Genomic DNA, 19991 nt, shown 5'->3' on the forward strand with positions numbered 1-19991 from the left:
AGTTTGCCAAAGGGGTGCTGATGCAAAGTGCCAGAAATCTGTTGGTTTTTATAAAAGTTATTTAATTGGAGTACAAGTTAACATTCCCAAGGCCTTAGAAAGTCCAACTCAAGGCACCATAAAAGGTACTTCCTTTTTATAATACCAAAGTCAACTCCTACAGGTTGAAGCAAGATGGTGGGCAATCTCGGCTTGGTCTCTTTTTCCTCTCCAGGCTTCTTCTTTCTCATGAACTCTGTGGCCCAGCCTCTTGAGGCTTCATGCTTAAGTGATCCTGTAGTCCTTTCTCTCCTGGCAATGGGTTTTTTTTTCTTTCTGGGCCTTCTAGAGCAGTCTCAGCTGTTCTGCTCTCTTCCCAATTTCAGCTGTAAGCTATTAGGCAAAATGATTCATCTCTCCCCAGAGCCTCAGTTGTTTGAGCCTTCTCCCTTTCCCTTACACGGCAAGATAAAAAATGACAGAGCTCTCTCTTCCTGTTTGTCTTTGTGAGTGTCCATTTATATCAGACACCACAAAGGGGTGGGGAATCAACTTGAGTCACATCCACTGACATGTCAAATTAAAGGACTTACATCAGTCTTAACAGGTAAGCTGATCAAAGGCCCTCCAGCTGAAGTTAATGCAATGAAAGGTATCACATTTAGAGGAATAGTTTACAAACACTCTTTCTCTTTTGGGGATTCATAAAATAATTTCAAACTGCCATACTTGCCAAGGTTTATTTTATGGTTCAGAATATGCTATATTTTGTATGTGATCCATGGTCATTAAAAAGTATTTATTCTGCTATTGTTTGCTGGATGGTTCTGAACATGTCAATTAGAATCTCTTAGTTGATGGTGTCATTTAAGTCTCCTATATCATTGCCAAATTTCCACATAGTAGTGCTATCAATTTTTTAATTTTAAAATTTCTTTTTAGTTCTATCAATTATTGGCAGAAGAATGCTGAAGTCTCCAATTATAGTTGTAGATTTGTATATTTTTCCTTCCTGTTCTGTTTGCTTTGCTTCACATATTTGCAGCAAGGTGTTTGATACATACACATTTAGGATTTCAATGGTGGACTCCTTTATCATCTTAAAATGTCTCTGGTAATTTTCTTTGCTTTGAAGTTGACTTCATCTAAGATTAATATTTCCTTTTAATGTTTGAATGATATATCTTTCTCCATCCTTTTGCTTTCAACTTACCTGTACAGATATATTTGAAAACCAGTTTCTTGTAAACCTTATATACTTGGGTGAATTCTTTGGACTTCTGTTTATACTTTACTCAGTTTTCCAAATCTGTGGATTTATGATTTTTGTCAAAGTTGGGATATTTTCAGCCTTATTTCATTGAATACTTTTTCAGTCTTTCCTTCTTCTCCTCTTCTTCCAACACTCTGATGACACAAATGTTCAATCTTTTGTTATAGTACCACAGGTTCCTCAACAATCTGTTTTCTTTTATTTCTACTTGGTAATTTGTATTTTTCTATCTTCCAGTTCACTGAATAATTACTGAATTCTTCACCCTACTTTTAGCTGTTTCAGTGACTTTTTAAAAAAATGTTGATTATATATCTCAGTTCTAAAATTTTGTTTTGAGGTCTTCTTTTTATCTGCTCTTTTTTGGATACTAATTCAACCTGCAATTTTTCTTTCAGTTGTCTCTAGTGAAAGTTTGTTAAACAGTTTTTATGATGGCCACATTAAAACATTTGGAAAATAATTCTAACATTTTAATAATCTGAATACTAGCATCTATTTATTGCCTTTTAATATTTAATTTGAGATCATTCTGGTTCTGGGTATGATAAGTGGTGTGAAGTGGTATGGTCAAATTAGATAGGGACATTTTGGGAATTAAGTTGTGAAACTCTGGATTTTATTTTTACCTTACGTCTTAGCTACCTTCCTCTAAGGAGTGCCCTGCCTTGTTACCTACAAATGGGGATATAAGGTTCCCCACTCAGCCTCTGTTGACATCCAAAGTGAGCTGGTTACTCATTAGTGCTGTCCAGAGGTGAAATTCCTGGCTTTCTGCTAGGTTTCTTCTGACAATATTCTAACTTGGTGAGAGAGAGTTCTCTTGTCAAGGCTTAGTATGTGTGGAAGTCAAGTGTCTCCATGAGGCTTCCACTCAAATAGGTTGTGGAGGGACTGGGAGGAGATGGAAGGGACTTGTTACTGACTATTGGAACCGGAAGTCCTGACTTCCTACTTGTCTTTTTCTGATAACAGGAGATTGGGGTAGTGGAGTAGTAGAGGGCAGTATTGAGGCACCTCATTTATATCCTGGTAAGTGTGAAATTCTCATCCCCTTCTACGTGCTAACCTGGGTATGAAGAAGGTTTTTCCTGTGTGTTTACCTATAGTTGAGTGGTTGTTATCTCAAAGATTTCTGTCTGTTTGACCACCCCTTGCTTATTCCTTTGATTAGAGAAAGCAGGCTTTTTTTGGAGCTTTATTTGTCTGAGCCTGTTGACATGTCTAGGTGCCAGCTTCCTCAGCTCCAAGACCAGTATATGAGATATAAGGAAAACCCAGGGAAATCACTTCTATGCTCCTAGCTTCTTGACTAATTTTAAAAAGAAGTGTTTTGATATTTTTATTGAGACTATGTTAAATGTTTAAATTAACTTAATTATATTGATATGGTTTTAATTTTGAATCTTCTAACCAAGAACAGGGTATGTCTGTTGATCAAATCTGCATTTAAGTCTTTTAGGGATGGTTAAAAACTTTTCCTATGTTGCTTACACACATTTTTGTTCATTAAGTTTATTTCCAAGTGTTTACATTTTTGTTACAATTTAAAATATTGTTTTTTCTATCATTATGACATTTAACTCATTATTGTTTGTGTGTATGAAAGCTGTGACAGTTTGAAGTTTTGTGAATCCCAGAAAAGATCAAGTTCTTTGAACTAGTCCAATTCTGTGGGGCCTTTTGATTGTCTTGAAATCAGTTAAGGGACCTTAGATTAGATCACTTCATTAGATCATGTTAGGGCCTTTGATTGGACTACATCAGTGAGACGTGACCCAGGTTGGGTCTCAACCCTCTTGCTGGGATCTTATAAAAACTGAGAATTGGAAGTAGAAACACACAGAGAAAGAGAGCTGCCCTTTTTAGCCTGCTATATGAGAAAGGACCCCAGGGTCACCTGCAGTCACAGAGAGACAAAGAATCCCTGAGAGGGAGAGACTGAGAGAAACCCTGAGAACCTAGGCCTATGGGGTAACTCAGAGCTAGATATGAGCCCTGCCATGTGCTTGATAACCCACAGTTGAGCTTGGGATGAAAGTAGCCTGGAGGAGAATGCAAAAACTGGAGGGAGAATCACCATTTTGCCTTGCCACATGGCAGGAGTCTAGGATCAGCAGTCAATCTTTGGTGAGAAAGCATCTCTGATGATGCCTTGATTTGGAAATTTTCACAGCTTCAGAACTGTAAGCTTTTATCCTAACAAATTTCCTTTATAAAAGCCAACCTATTCCTGGTATTTGTTAACAGACCTAACAAACTAAAAAACTATTGCTTTCTGCTATGTACAAAACTGTTTTATTGTTTAAGGTAATTTTACCATTCATTATCTAGAATTTTCCAGGCATACTTTCATATCACTAGGCACATAGAGAATGTTTTGCCTTGTTTTTTTTTTAACAAATTCATATACTTACAATTGATTTCTCTTTTCTAATTGCATTTGTTAATACTTCTAATACACTGTTGAACAGTAATGGAAATACAACTTTTATGGAATTGGGTCTACCTTCTACATGAAGGAGTAGAATAATTTCCACATGAAGTCATCTGTCCCTGGTTGGTTTAAGTTTTCTGGTTTTATTTTTGTTTTTATTTAGTGTTAAAACTCCTGGAAAATTTTTATCTCTTGCAGAAATTAGTCTGGTTAAATTACTGTCTCCAAATAACTTGCTTTATCAAATTTATTTATAATTACTCAAGCAGTATTAGCAAAAATGGAATAAAAGAGCACCAAAATAATTTTAATTAAAATTAAGAACTTTTATGCATCATAGATATTATCAGGAAAGTGAAAAGACAACCTACAGAATAAGAAAATATTTGGGAAACATATATCTGATAAGAGTTTAATATCTAAGACATAAAAAATTCTCCTACAACACAACAAGAATAAAGGCAAACAGCCCAATTATAAGATGAGTAAAGGACTCAAACAGACATTTCTCCAAAGATAAAAAAATGGCCAAAGAGCAAATGAAAAGATGATAAACTACAAACCACTAGGGAAATACAAATCAAAAGCACAATGAGATAACATTTCACAGCTACTCAAAAGGTTACTTTTTTAAACATGGGGAAAAAATGTGTTGGGTAAAATGTGGAAAAATAAGAACACTCGTACTTTGTTGATGGCAATGTAAAATGGTGCAGTCACTGTAGAAAACAGTTTGGTGTACTCTCAGAAAATTAAGTATAGAATTACCATATACCCAGCTTCTAGGTATAACTAAAAGAATTTAAAGCAGGGACTTGAACAGATATTTGCACACTGATGTTCATAGTTCAAATTTGGGATCTGTATGGAGACATTATCTTATAAATTGTTTCTGTCTACATAAAATATTTTATGTTTTGAGAGACTTTTTCCACCTCTAGCCTGATTCTGTATATGCATATTAATTATGAATTTCAAAAAAGTTCACCTGTTTATTTCCAATTTAAAGAGTTTTACCAAGTTTACCAAAACTCCTGATCATTACTTTATAACTACTTTAAACTATTTTGTATCTTTCAAAAATTAGTCACTTGTGATCCGGAATGGTTAATGATAATTTTATCTGCTGATATTTTGATTTCTTACATGTCTTTAGGGCCATGGATCAAATAACATCTGCTTCTCTCATTATCTCAGAAATGAGGTGATAATCTCTTTTCACATTATCTACTGATGAATAGCACAGAATGTCTCTAGAATACCTGGATATCTGAATCCCAGCCCTATGCATTGACATTTATGAACACTTGGGCAAGTAACACAACTTTTCTGAATTTCATTAGCTGCCTCTATAAAATGAGAACCATATACATACCTATCTTTCTATCTCTATCTATCTATCTATCTATCTATCTATCTATCTATCTATCTATCTATCTATCTATGGTCCAATATAAATATGTATATATATGTATGTATGTGTGTATATATATATAAATATTTCCTTATAATGTACTTCCACCATGCCTTATTACCTGCTTTTATTATATCCTAATATAGGCCAGATGGAGAAGTACAAAGTGTGTTTCAGGCAAAAATAGTCTACCTTCTGAAGAAGTTTTAGGATCTTGACAGTGTATATCATGAAGAGTCTAGAGTACATGTGTTGGAGTATATTCTAAAGGCATTAAGCCAAAAAGGATGGTATATCATGTTAAATTGATTCAAATTTAATAATATTAACATGCTCATACTGCAATTCGGGGCAATTCAGGTTTTAATATATCATTTGAGCACTGGAGAGTAGCTTTAATAATTTTCTAGATTAATTCATTGCACTCTGAATTCAATGGTAAAGTCAAGAAGACACTCTAGCAATTAAGGCTTAAGAAATGCTTTAGTAAGTGAAGTACAAAAGTCTTGAAAAGCTCAATAGTGATAATCCTCTGTAAGCTGCCGATGATGGTGTGAGATGCTGCAGTGGAACTGGGTTCTGTGAATTTAAAGGAAAAAGTTAAATCATGTACAGCTGAAAATGCCACATCAGCTGTTCTTCCATTGGAAACAAAGTGAATGTAATTAAGATAATAACCTGAAGGGTATGTGGTGATGGTAAATTGATCATTGATGTCTTAGAAATGAAGTAGTTGGGAGTTTACTAAGGTGTTTCTTGAGATATACAAGCAAAACTCTTTTGATTCTAATGGGCAGAAAGCACACACAAAATAATGATAGGGCAGATTCTCAGGCTCACAAGCAGTTCACAGACCAGGCAACCTGATTCTCTGAGGGAAAATCCTGCAGTTCAGTCATGTAATTATTGCAAATATTTCTCCAAGCCTTCTCCAGAGGGACTTTGTTAGAGTGAGAACTCATGAAGATCAGGTGGCAGGTGGAGATTTGTTCTAAGCTTGTTTCACACTGTGAATGTATAGTGAAAATAAATAGACCTTGAAATTGACAGAATCCTGGAGTTGGTTACCTGACCAATGGAGCAAGATTTATGGCATAGGAAAAGCCAGAAGGAAGCCACTGAGATTGATGCAACCTGTTTGCATAGTAAGCCACAATTGAAAATTTATCTCTAATAGATTTGGAGAATTAGGGTCATTATAAATAATAGAAAGATGAAAAAGTCATAGTTCTTATGGCGACCCCTTTTGAAATCACCTGTTTGGCCAGGGCTAATCTTGGAGATTGATGTGAGTTTTTGTAATCATAAAAAGGTAGTAAAACCAATTTCAGCTAAGGTTCAGAATATACTATCTGTATTAGATTAATACCTGATATAATTACTAGCTACTGACCTAGCATGGTAATTTGATATTACTTGTGAATTCCAAAAGTGATATAGATTATGGTTGCAAACTGGCTCATTCCTCCAGTATGATACCTTTGATTACTGGAGATGCCTTTGATTAAATTATATTAAGGTTAGGGCTCTGATTCAACCATGTTATTAGGGCATGCAGGGTTGAGTCCCTGTCCCCTTGGTAGACTATATAAACAGATGCTTAATCAAGAGCAAGGAAGTAGATACATAGAGAAGATACACAGAGGAAAAAAGAGACAGCTCCATAGATAGGCAGAGGCCCCAGGAAGAGAGATGATCCATTCATCTGATAGTTGACAGCTGACCTTGTGAAGAGAGGTGAGCACCTGAACTCAGAGAGAAAGGAGCCCCGGGAGACAGACGAGACTTATCCCAGCCTACAACTGATGTTAAAATAAGCTGGGACCATGGAGCCTTAAGAGGGAAGAGGAAGATTAAACCCTTGCAGATGTCACTCTCATCTTGCTTCACCATATGGTGAGAGACTTTGGGTGAGGAAGTACCTCTTATGGTACCTTAAGTTAGGCTCGTTAGGGCCTTGTAACTATAAGATTTTATCCCCAACAAATACCCTTTGTAAAAGTTAACAGACTTTTGGTACCTTGCATCAGCACTCCTTTGGCTAATATATCCAGTAAATATTCTTAATTTCTATCAGCAAAGATATTCAAAAGGAGTTGCCTTCATGTGGCAAGGACACAGGTATACCTCATTGTCTCACCTTCAATGTATGTCAGCTGTCTTGCTGTTTATTATAACATTGTTTGGAAGGACATTGATTACCATGCTACTTTATAGAATATCATGCTGCACTACTAAATTGATGGTAAATATGCCAATTGAATCTAAGAGCAGGAAGTAGCAAGTATCCATATATTTTTGTAAGACACATGCATGCCAAAGGGCAAAGATTCAGCTCCATGAAAATTCAGGAAACTACCACATTTGTGAAATGTCTAGTGATCCAGAGTTCTTGGCTATGAAAGAAAATGCCCTCTAAAATAAGACATATTGTTCCAATTTGAACTACTCTTGAAATAGAAAGAGGTACAATGTTTGTGAGGCATATGAGTTTTTAAGGCAACACAAGCTACATCGATCTGTGTTTAGCAATCCATTTACCAGATTACCAATAATGCTGCCAGTTTTAAGAGATCTGTGGAAAAATAAAAGACCCTGAAACAGACTGAGCTGTAGTGTAAGCAACCTTTCACACTGACATCATCAATCTACAATTCCAGCGGCTCTTGAAATGTCCATGGCAGACATGTTGTATGGAGTCTCTGACAAACTCTTATATCCTTAGGATTTTGGTAGAAGGCCATGGACTTTGCTACTAAATACCCTTCTTTTAACACTGAAGGAAAATCTTATTCGTGAGTAGGACTTTGGGTCGTATATCTAGTTGACCATTTTGTGCATGACGATTTATGACCTGGAGTGCTGATCTACACTGACCATTAGGCATGATTAATGGGTGGTCACATCAGTAGGGTCATAGAAAGAACAAGATTGGAAAAATATTTGGGGAAGAGGTAACTTGGTTGGTGTTTTGTTAAAGGGAGAAGAAATCAACATTTCATGTAAATGCTCAACGAAAGACAGTCCCTGCAGAGAATGTAGAGAAGCCTTTCAATAATTATGTAGAGAAAATAGCTTGTCCTGTGCATATCAGTCACAATTGTGCATGAGACTATTTAATGGACCCATATAAAGAGTGGCCATGACAGCAGGCTTGGAGGGTAGACCCAGTCTCAATAATATAGAATTCCAATACCAAAGTTTAATTGGCTATTGCCTCTGCTGATTGCCTAGTTTTCTTCAAATGCTAAGGACCATTCCAGTAAGGACAAGCCAGCTAACTGGTGGCTTATATTGCACTCCTTCCATTATGAAGCAGGAAACCATTTTCTGCAAGGTCTCTGCCAGAATCACCACTGATGGACATTCAGAAAGCTTGTTAACATGGCAAAAAAAATCATTCATTTTATATACACTAAGAGAGTGAGGTAAGTGGCTGACACCCATGAAATTAAATGGTCATACAATGTGTATCATCATCATAAAACAGCTGACTACTATTCTACAGAATGATAGAATGACCTGCTGAAGGCCTAGTTACAACACTATCTGGGAAAGCCCTGTGAGCTTGGTGAGTTGTTCAATTCTGTTTGAACCATAAACCTACAGTCAATGCAGTGCTGTCTATGCCATAGGAAGTGCTTGAAACCATGGGACTATAGAAGGAAATAGCAACCCTTCTCTTTATTACATGAATATCCCATTGAGATATGTATCACATTAAGGAATGTTTGTCTATAATTTTTTTTTAAAAAATTAAGAAAATAAAAGGAAATTGAATGCCCAAGAGAGTTTAAAGGGTTAAATGGGAATAAAACATGGCTACATATTGAAACAATAACAATAAAAGCAGATTCTGGTTCCAAGGAATGAAGGAAGGAAAGAAGGGAAGGAGGGAAATAATGTTTTGCCTCCCATCCCTACAGTCTTGGTCCTTGAGATGTAACTATTCTAGTAACCAAGAGAACAATGCTTTCACCAGAAAACACAGTCACAATGACATCAAATTTTAAGTCAAGACAGGCAACATGCCAGTTTGGGCTCCTTATACTGTTGAAAAAAGGTCAGAGATGTGTATACGTATGTAATACTTCTTTTGTGTTTGTAATACATAAATATATATATAAATGTCAATACAGGTATAAATTATATGAATATGTATATCTATAATATAAACATGTCTGGAAAGAAATAGAAATGTTTCCATAATAACCCATGATTAAATAAGTTTTAAGAATGAAAGAGTTTTTAACAGCATATGATTTCTTTTCTCATATGACTTTTACCATTTGTTAATGATCTGGCTTTGGAAACTTAAATCACTTTTTGACTCAGTTTCTTTGACTGCAAAATGGGACAATGGTAGTGGATATCTCACAGGAATGTTCAGAAAAACTAAATGACATAATTTATATAAAGCCATAATTCATGTGAAGTGCTTAGCACCTGTTTCTAAGGAAACACGCAATAAAAATGATCTATTACCCTCGTATATCTATAGAGATATATTTATGCACATATATGCATATGTATATCAAACATGGATGATAGATATAGTTAGAGTAACCATTTATCATGCATTTTTCTTTGTATTTTATTTCTAGGAAAATCACAGTGGAAATGTAAACTTCCTTGTTTTCAATTTAAAGTTTACAGTTTAAAAATGATAGGCAAGAAAATAACAAATTGTTTTAAATATATGTAATTTATTGTCTAAACATTGTCAGAAGGAACATCTAAATATATTGATGTATATAGGATTAAAACTTAAAATCTTTAATATATGCTTTATTATTTTACATTCCCAGTATTATCCACAGAAAGATTTTTCATTCAGCTCTCTGGACTCTTGTTAAACATTAGTAATGATGTTAAAGTTATCATTCCCAAATTGTTCATTCCTGAGGTTATATTTTATCAGTCCCCAGCTCTTAACCACATTTTCTCGCAGTTAGAATTTATAGGGCTGAATTTGCTAGGAACACTTATAAGGCTGTTTTTCTTAATGCTTATAAGGATTTTTAAAATATTCATTTTGAAATTGGTCAAGTTTTGTTTTAGTAAATCACTCCCCTTGAATGTTATTGCTAGGATGATAACATTTTCAGCCCAGGCGTCTAACCCACAGACTGCCTTGATGTGGGAATTGCATTACTATAATTAATCCTGAAGCAAACTGAAATACCCATGATCACTTCATGGAATGTTTTTTAGATATATAATTCCTCCCACACCAGTGCTCAATCTGTGCATTTTCGAAAGGCACTTGCCAAAGAAGAAACACTGCTGAAAATAAGCTTGAAATAGACAAGGGGAAGGGAAAGTAAGTGACTTTAAAAGTTAAATAAGAACCAAAATAAATCATTAGATTTAGGAATTTCTTTGCCAGCTTTGGTCAATTGCATTTAATCAAGTTGGCTGTTATTAAAGCTGAGAATGGGGTTTTCCTCTATTACTTGAATCTTGTAGCTATACAAACACAAGCTGAAAAACTTCAAGAGTTATTGATCATTAAAACTAAAAGAAAACAGATATTTAATAGTCTAAACCCCTCTTTGGATAGATACAAATACAAAACTTTGAGGTGGGAAGTGATTTTTCCAATACCGCCCTGCATATTAACAGTAAAATAGGACTACACTAAGTTTAAGCTTTCTATTCAGTGGGCCACAGCATATACCATATGTCAGATGTACATACTCTTTTATTTTAGCAATAGCTTAATAATTAAAATACTAATTTCAAGCCAAATTATTAAATTGGCCTTGAAAAATGCTGGTGGGGGAAGGAGTGCCAACTAATGAATATAGGAGTGATAGAAGTAGTAAAATTACCATTTACCAAACACAATAATACTAACTGACTCAGGCAAGAATCATCAGAGGATGATAAAAATATTTGGTAAAAGTTTTGGGGGAAGTGAATATTTGCAAATTCCATCTATCTTCCCAAAGATTATTTATTCATGACAAAGTTGGAAAGATAATTTTACAGTAGAGAAATGTAACATGTATCACATATTCTGAAAGTGGCTAAAATTAGCATACCAAGAAAATGCTGTAACAGTGATTGAAGTGATGAAGGCACAACTCTGTGATAATACCAAATGTCGCTGATTGTACACCTTAAATAAATTGTATGGTTTATGAACAAAAAAATTAGGTTGGATTGGAAAAAATATATACCAAATATAAGATATGGACTATAGTTAATACTAATACTTTGAATGCTCTTTTGTAATTTGTTAAAAATGTTTCACATAAATGCAATGTGTTCATGGTACGGTGATGTATGGGTGTCTTATATGATGTTATGCTTGCTTGTTTTGTAAGTTCACAACTTTTACTGTACACTTATTGCTTATGTTTGCTTATGTATGAATGATGTACTTCAATAAAAAAATTTTTAATGAAAAAAAAAGTTAGCACACCAAGAATGGGACACTTTTGTGTCTCCTGATGTGATGAAGTGAGAATGCATAATTTATGTAAGATTTCCATAACAGACAAACAAGACCTTGTTGTAACTATGAGGAAATAATCAACGATTTACAAATCAAGGGACAATTTGAAAATACAACTTCCGAATACTCCTTCAAAATGTAAATGTCATAAAAGATAAAGTAAGGCTAAGGAGTTCTTCCAGAAAAAAACAAAAGAGACATAGTAGATTAATAAAATGAGTCATACTAAATTGCATTTAAATTGAAAAAAAATTGTTGAAACAAAGAACTTTGTTAAAACAATTAGTGAAATACAAATATGGAATTTATATTATATGTTATTACTGTATCACATTAAATTCTCTGAATTTGTTAATTCTATTAGAGATGTAGAATGATGTGCTTATTCCTAGGGAATAGATGATGAAGTCTTTAGGGGTGAAGGATCATAATCCCTGCAACTTATTGTAGTCTAATAATTTGACTAGAAGAAGGAGAAGGAGAAGTAAAAGGAGGAGAAGGAGAGGAATGATTGTCAGAAGAACATACACATGTACATTCAGAGAGAGAAAGAATGTGGGAGAGAGATAATTAAGCAATTGGTGAACCCCAATGAAAAATACAGTTGTTCATGGTTCAATTTTTGCAACTAGTCTGTAGATTTGAAATTTCTTTAATAAAATACTTTTAAATGTTTTCAAAATTATAATGAGAATTTAACTAGAAAATGTACATTCCTATTACTATGCATAGTAGTATTATAGAGCTTAATTCTGTTCCCTGCATGCTATAGACCCTGTATTGATATAACTTTTGTTATAGATCCTATAAAGTTTGAATGACCATAAACTTGGCTACTTTATCCTAAATATCTCATTAGCATCTAAATCTGTGCATAATGATTAAATTTTAAAGTGTAAGAAAAATATCAAAGATGATGAGAATGGGAAAAAAGACAAAAGAGAAGGTTAAAAGCTCAAGTGTATTTATACATGTGACTGCATTGGCTCTTGCTAAATGTGTTATTCAAATTAGCCATAAGATTTCAAATACTATCCACATTTTAAATTCACATGAAAATACCTGTCCTAATTTTCATTCCACTGGAGGGAGCAATCATGATTTCAAGAGAGAATATGATTTATTTATTGTAACCCAGTTTTTTTTGAGCACCGACTCGGTGCTGAGTAATTTGCTACATGTTGATGTGTAAAATGCACATGATCATTGCTTTAATTGAAAGCCCAGTATTGTGGAAGATATGAAGTTTGAACGATCAAGAATTAGACAGAATAAGAATTGGAAGTAAATCAGGCAGACTGAAGAACATGGGCTAAATGTCCTGTAAAATGAACACTTTGAATTAGAAAATAAAAATAGGCCACCATATCTGGAATAAAAATTATTAGGGAATAATTGATTCAAGTGATTTTGGAGCTATAAGTTCCACTTCTAAATGTTCAAGCTAAAATACAAGAACATTATTAGCTGTATTAGCTACTTAGATTATGTTCTAAATGCAATGAGAAACCTTCAAAATGTTTGGGATGGGCTAGTAAGATGTCTGAATATATTTCACAAATAAGTTTGATTGTTTTTGAGCTATAAGCAGTGCATTAGTCAGCCAAAGGGGTGCTGATGCAAAGTATGAGAAATCTGTTAGCTTTTATAAAGAATTTTTATTTGTGGTAGAAGCTTACACTTACAAAGCTCTTAAGAGTCCAACTGAAGTTTACTTCCTTACCAAAGTCTGTTGTCACATGTTGAAGTAAGATGGTAGGTGACCTCTGCCTGGTCTCTCCTCCCTTCTTCCTCTTAAGACCTTGTGGGTCCAGCTTCTTCCATTCTCAGCTGTACACTGACATAGGGCTCATCTCTCCTCCTGGGGCTTTAGCTGTTTGAGCCTTCTCCTTTCTATCACATGGCAGGATTGAAATGTTCAAGTTCTCTCCTCTTCCGTAACTCTGCTGTGTGTCTTCTTGAGTGAGTGTCTGTTTCTATCAGCCCACCAAGGAGGCAGGGACTCAACCGTGAGTCACATCCTACTGATGTGGTTGAATCAAAGCCCTAATCTTGATTTAATCAAGTAAACATAAAACCTCTGAATTTAATACAATCAAAGGGTATCATGCCCAGAGGAACAGACCAGTTTATAAACATATTATCTTTTTTTAAATTCATAAATAATATCAAACTGTTACAAGCAGTATAGACAGTTTTCATTTCTCTTCCAATATATGTTGAGGTGGATAAGTATGAATCAATTCTGATTTTTGTTTCTTTGTATAAAACCTGAGCCTTCTTTCTGAAAGCTATTTATCCTTACTTCACCTTTAATATTTTCATAGTTCACAATAACATGCCCTTGTTTAGATCATTGCATTCATTTTGCTATGTATTGGATACATGATTTTAATATGACATTTTAAAATTCTCTAATTGTAGCAATTTTTCTTGTATTATTTTCTTGTTAAATTTGTCTATATCATAACATACACACATGTATGCACACACATATAGTAGTATTTTTGACAAAATGGATTGATAATGCTATTATAGTATCTATATATTATATTTATTTTGTTCCCTTTTGAATTTATACTAATTTTAAGAGTTTTTATTCATTTTATCTTCTCCATTCTTGTACTGAACCATTCATTTTGCTGCTGTATTTTACACTTCCACTGCCTCTTTAATGTTTTATGATTTTCCATATTCTTGCCATCATGTTTTTACTTGATGGATGCAGTAGCTTCTCTTAGACTTCTGGGAGTGCTAGTTATAGATGCTTTTAAATGTGTCTGCTCCTTCAATTATAATGTGTGTTGAATTGGGTTCATTTACGAAATAGCAATTAGTTTGGTCTATCTTTCATGCTGTAACATTTCTTTAAATATCTGATGGTGACAATTATTTAATCATCGTGAATTATTTAAACTTATTTACTTCATTAAAATCTTTGCTGTATCTAACATGTGGGAATATTCAGAATCAACTTCTGTTTGGTGTCTTGAGTGCCTGGTTTTCTGATTATGGGTTCCAATCTCTTGTTTCTTTGAATATTTAGTATTTTTTGTTTGAAAACTGAACACTGTAGAAAATATTTTGTAGCAATTCTCTGTTTTTTTCTGAAAATTTTGGATTTTTGTTCATGTAAGCAGTTAAGATGCTCCTGTTCTCTTGGTATGAAACTGCCTATAACCTATTCACATGGCTTTCTACCACTGCATTTGTAGATTGACCCCAGTAGGTCAACCCAATTCCTATGAAATTTGGCAGTCAGTCAAGGATTTGGTTAGGTTGGGCCCATACTTTCAATGGGTTTCCTTTTAGGAATTTCTCTAATTTCCACTGGCTCTGACACCTTTGGAGTCTATATTCAGATACTTCAGGCTTAAAACTCCCTCAGCTGTTCATAGTTGAGAAATGTATTTCATTTAAAAAGCATCAAACTCACAAGGAAAGCTCTGCACTGATCACTTCTCAAGAGCAGATCTCCTGTGGTCTCCTCTTGCTTTTTCAAGATGTCACTTATATTAACTATCATTTAGGAACTGGGTAATTTATGATCTGAATTTACATCTCTTTACTTCTGTGGTTCTCTTATCACCAGGATTTTCCTTTAACATTATTAGGCTCACTTCCAGTCCTGAACTCTAATGTCTGGAACCTTTAACTAATAAGGCTGTGGTTTTCCTACCACCATTTCTGTAGTTACGGCTATGGGGTTGAAACAGTATGTTTGACTTAAGAATTCACAGACTCTCAGTTCTTCCTTATTCCATCTACTCCCCACTTCCTTTATTTTCCTTTGGATTCTTCCCAATATCTTTGAATATGTGGAAAATACTAATTTAGTAATTGTTATCTTATTATCTGCTGGAGTTGCACATGATCACTTTACTTCTCCACTATAACCAGAAATCTGACGTACTTAGAAAAGAAATTATGCAAATATCATTATCTTAATTATCTAATAACTTTCACTGAATAAATTACATGAAAAGTATCTCTACAAGAATTTGTGCTATAGTTTCTATGTAAGTCTGAGTTCTCTAGAGAAACAGAACTGACAGCAGATATATATATAGATATGCTATATATGTAAGTATATGTATGGTATATACAATATTATGTAAATGTAATGAGATTTATTATAGGAATTGGTTCATGCAACTGGCAGGGATGGGAAAGTCCAAACTGCGTAGGGCAAGCTGCAAGCTAGGAATTCTATTGAAGGTTTTCAATGAATTCCCCAGGAGAAGCTGGCTGACTGAAGTAGAAACGGAAATTTTCTCTTCTGAATGCTGAAATCATCAGTTCTTCTTTTAAAGCCTCCAAATAACTGGATGGGACTTCTCTCATTGCCGAAGGCAATCTCCTCATTTGACTGTAGATACAATCAGCTATAGATGCAATCAAATCTGTGATGATTTAAATCCATGAAATAACCTCACAGTAACTATCAGTTCAGTGCTTGCTTGGCCAAACTACTGGAAAACATAACCTGGCCAAGTTGACACATGAACTTAACCACCACAGCCTCTTTGAAAGGATGAAGTTTAAGAAAGGAGAAAATATTCTTATATTCAAATTGTACTTTGCTTAGTCATCTGCCAGAAAATAAGTTAAGGATAAATTAAATAACATTTAAAGAATAAATTATTATTGAACATCACTAAGATTTGAATAGGTTAAAAGTCAAAGTGGTCCTTTCCCATAAAGATTGAAACTATTTTCATCTTTTATATTTTGTCATGTTAGCAGGGAAATGATTGGCAGCACATTGTGTGGTTAATACATTGATACTGAGGTTTGTCAATGTTCCATGTTTACTGCGACAATCAGGTTAGGAAACCTTTCCCAGAATGAATTTTGCTGACATTATTCATCATACTACCTCAAGTGTTCCCGTGGAAATGCTTTTTAACTGTGGTTCATTCTCTTTTAAAACCAGTTTTCCGTTATTGAAGCTATGAACTATTACTGATTGGTATTTATTTGCATTTTGAGGATTTACAGAAAATGTATAAATCCCAGAATAAAAGAAAATGAGCTACTTTTATGATTTCTTATTTTAGCCTTTGTTCCCATTATTTTAATATATTTCTGGAAGTATTTTATACCTTGATCACTTTAAATATTTTCTTTATCATAACAACAACAAAAAAAAGCCTATTTTCTGTAATTAAAAATTTAGCCAATCATTTAGTATATATATCTTTAACTAGTATGACAGCAATCAGGAGAGTTTTTTCCTAACACAAAGTTTCACAATAATGATCATATTATTTTTATTTTATTTTATTTTATTTTATTTTTCTAAGTGACAAAATTTTATAGATTTTTTTAAAAAAGATTCATGTAATTAAAGCTCTAATAGTTTACTAATCATCTGCCTGTCCTTTTTGTGAGCATTGCTTGAGTTTTCATTTGGATCTTTTAAATTGAGACATTCTTTATTTTATTTTTATGTGCATTTCCTTATTTCCTAATATTACTTTTATTTTTAGTGTTATTTTTATTTCAAGTTTGCTTTTAATTTCCAGGTGCACTCTGATTAGAAATATCTCAAATCCATTGTTTTTAAAGTCCCCAGAATCTCTTCTATTATTTTTAGAATCATAGAAATTTAGCATCAGAGATAATCTTAATGAACATAAAAATCAGAAATTTGATTTTGTATTTTGATTCTAAAACATTTTCTCTTGCACTCTCTCTTTACAATGAGTTCCCTTCTAGAAGCCTTCTCAGAAAATTGAAAATTAGCTTCTGGTGTGACCTCTCCTTTTTCTCAGACATTACTAGAAATTCCTGAATTCAGGCAGGGACACAGCTTAGATTGTTCAACTAAGATTCCCACACCTACACTTAAAAAATTCCTGAAATATTAAGAAATTTTAAAGTAAGAGTAGCAAGGTCAGCCTTAGGAAACAGATCAGGGTGAAATATACTAGTTCTCAAACTTATTTAAAGGCTTATAAAAATAGGTAACTTAGAAAGATATTCACAGATGCCTCAATTTTTTTTTTTTTGGAGTTTGTGGGGGGTGAAATGAATATATAAACCTATAGAAACACAGAGTTTCAATAATTTAACCTAGAAAAAAATTAGTTCCATAAATTATTAAGGTAGTTTTAAATTCAGTCTAGTATATAGCTAAAGTCAAGTCAAACTTGTACCCCTCTTACATGTTCTTTATTTCTTGAATGTTTCCAATGATGAAATAAAATTCACATTGGTTGCTTTGGCAACTAATTATTTTATACCATAGAAAAATCATGAGTCTTGCGTAAACTACAAACAACTTTATCTCACACATTGCATTTGTAATATAATCTATATATTTTTCATTTTATCCTTTCCAGTTGAATTTTTGAAGCTATTATTCATCCATGGTTTCCAAACAATGATTTTGGTGGAAATTATATATATGACATTTTCATTTCATTATCAAAGCACAATTTTCTTCTTTTGGTTATTGATTTTCATTCTTTAGATTATAATAAATTGTACGTAAAATACTGCAGATAACTTAAATAAAAGCCATATATACTAAACTTCAAATAGTATATTATTCATAATATCCTTTGTCAAGTACTTTGCCCAATTAGAACATGGTGTTATAAATTCATATATTGTCATAAATTATTTCATTTAGCTTTATGTCCTCTCTTTTTTGTCCTGGTCCTCCCAACTTAATATACATTTTCCTTAATGAAATACAGGATTACTATCATGTATTATCAGTTGGAATGCTAACCATATTTTAAAATAATAACTTTTTTATGTATGAGAGGAAAGCTTTCTCATAGCTAGATAGAAAAAGTTCAGTGAAAGGTTAAATTAAACAGACATCTTATTTTTCCTTCTTCTGAAAGAACAGATCCCCTTGAGTACTGATTCCTGCAAGGAAACAAATGGAAACAAGCCTAGAAATAAAAAGGATAATTCAAGTTAAATTACCCATCCACATTTTCTCTAACTGTATTAACCCATGAGGTTAATATACACATTGTAGCTACCTCTGATCTAGCTAATCAACCTGACAAGCACAACCACGTTTTTCTGTAATGTTGCATCATGCTCACTTGCTTTGAATAGCCTCTCTTAATTAACATTAACTGTTTTACACCCCAAGTGTGAAAAGAAACTTCAATAAAAAATACACAAAGCAAATTTAATTCAGAAAATGACTAGAATCATTAGGAGGTAACACTAATAAGTATGCTCTTGATGACAAATCTAAGGCTTTTCTATCAAATCTAGTTTCTTGTACCAGAGATACCTTTATTTATACAGTTTCTAATTTATTGCTTCAATTCATTCGCTGAACTATTTTATTTGTAGACTTAGTCTAATTTTAGCACTGTCAGGAATAATTCAGAGTATCGGGTAAGGCAGCTTAGAAGAGGGAACCTACGTTAATCTTTTCTGACATTAATATAATTAGGCCTTATTAATTCTGACATGATTTATTTCATATTGTGTAAATACTAAACGCAAGAATCATGTCCTCATTGAAACAAGTGTTTTACATGCTCCATATACTGCAATTTAAAACATGAATTGAAAGTAAGCCTTGAAAACAATTTGAAATTACTTAAATCTCGTCAAATCCACAAAGGTTATTACTACCAAATGGGAACTACTAAGTGCTAACAAAGAGTTCCATGGTAGTAAGTGAAAAAATAAAATGGAACTACCACTTATAAAGAAATGGGGCAAGTGTATACAAGGCTTTCTTGGTCTCTTATATGTTATCCTAGTAGGTGTATTTTTCAGGTGAAGAAAATTCTCAATATTCCTACAACTGTTCAATGCATTTTTTGTTCCTTTTGTAGAAGGAGAACTTAAACTCAGATAAGGTATCATTTGTTTTATTTTGGTTTTGGTTTTTCGATCAGGCGAGGCAGGTTAGGGTATAAATGCTAAGGTTGCTTCAATCTAGGATGGTTTGGAGGGGAAAAGAAAAATTAGGGCATAGGAAGAGCTAGAAAATTGATCTGTCCTTTTGACCTCTGTTTGCCCAAGATAACAATAGCATATGACTATGCATATTTTTTTTTTGTTAATGAAAAAGTTAAACTATGCTTTAAATTATTTGTCTAAATTTCTCATTGTTAAGGAGAGCTTTTTAAAGGAATGACTGAGAACATGGTGAGGGCCGGGAGGGCAGCCTCAGTCCTGCTCTACTCACTGTTACACATCAAAGGTCTTATTTTTATGCCTCTTTTCATTGACTTGGACTGATATCATCAGTTGATTTGCCAGATGATTTAAGACAAATGGTTGACATTCCTTTAGATAATTTTTAAAGCATTAGAATGTCAGAGTTACAGCTTTAGAGGACATGGCATATCTACATCTAAGTGGCAGATGTGTGGAAATTGTTTGATCTACTTTATAAGCATTATAAGATGAAAAGGAAATATTAATATTGGAC

This window comes from Dasypus novemcinctus, chromosome 5, assembly GCF_030445035.2.
Source record: "Dasypus novemcinctus isolate mDasNov1 chromosome 5, mDasNov1.1.hap2, whole genome shotgun sequence".
NCBI lineage: Eukaryota > Metazoa > Chordata > Mammalia > Cingulata > Dasypodidae > Dasypus > Dasypus novemcinctus.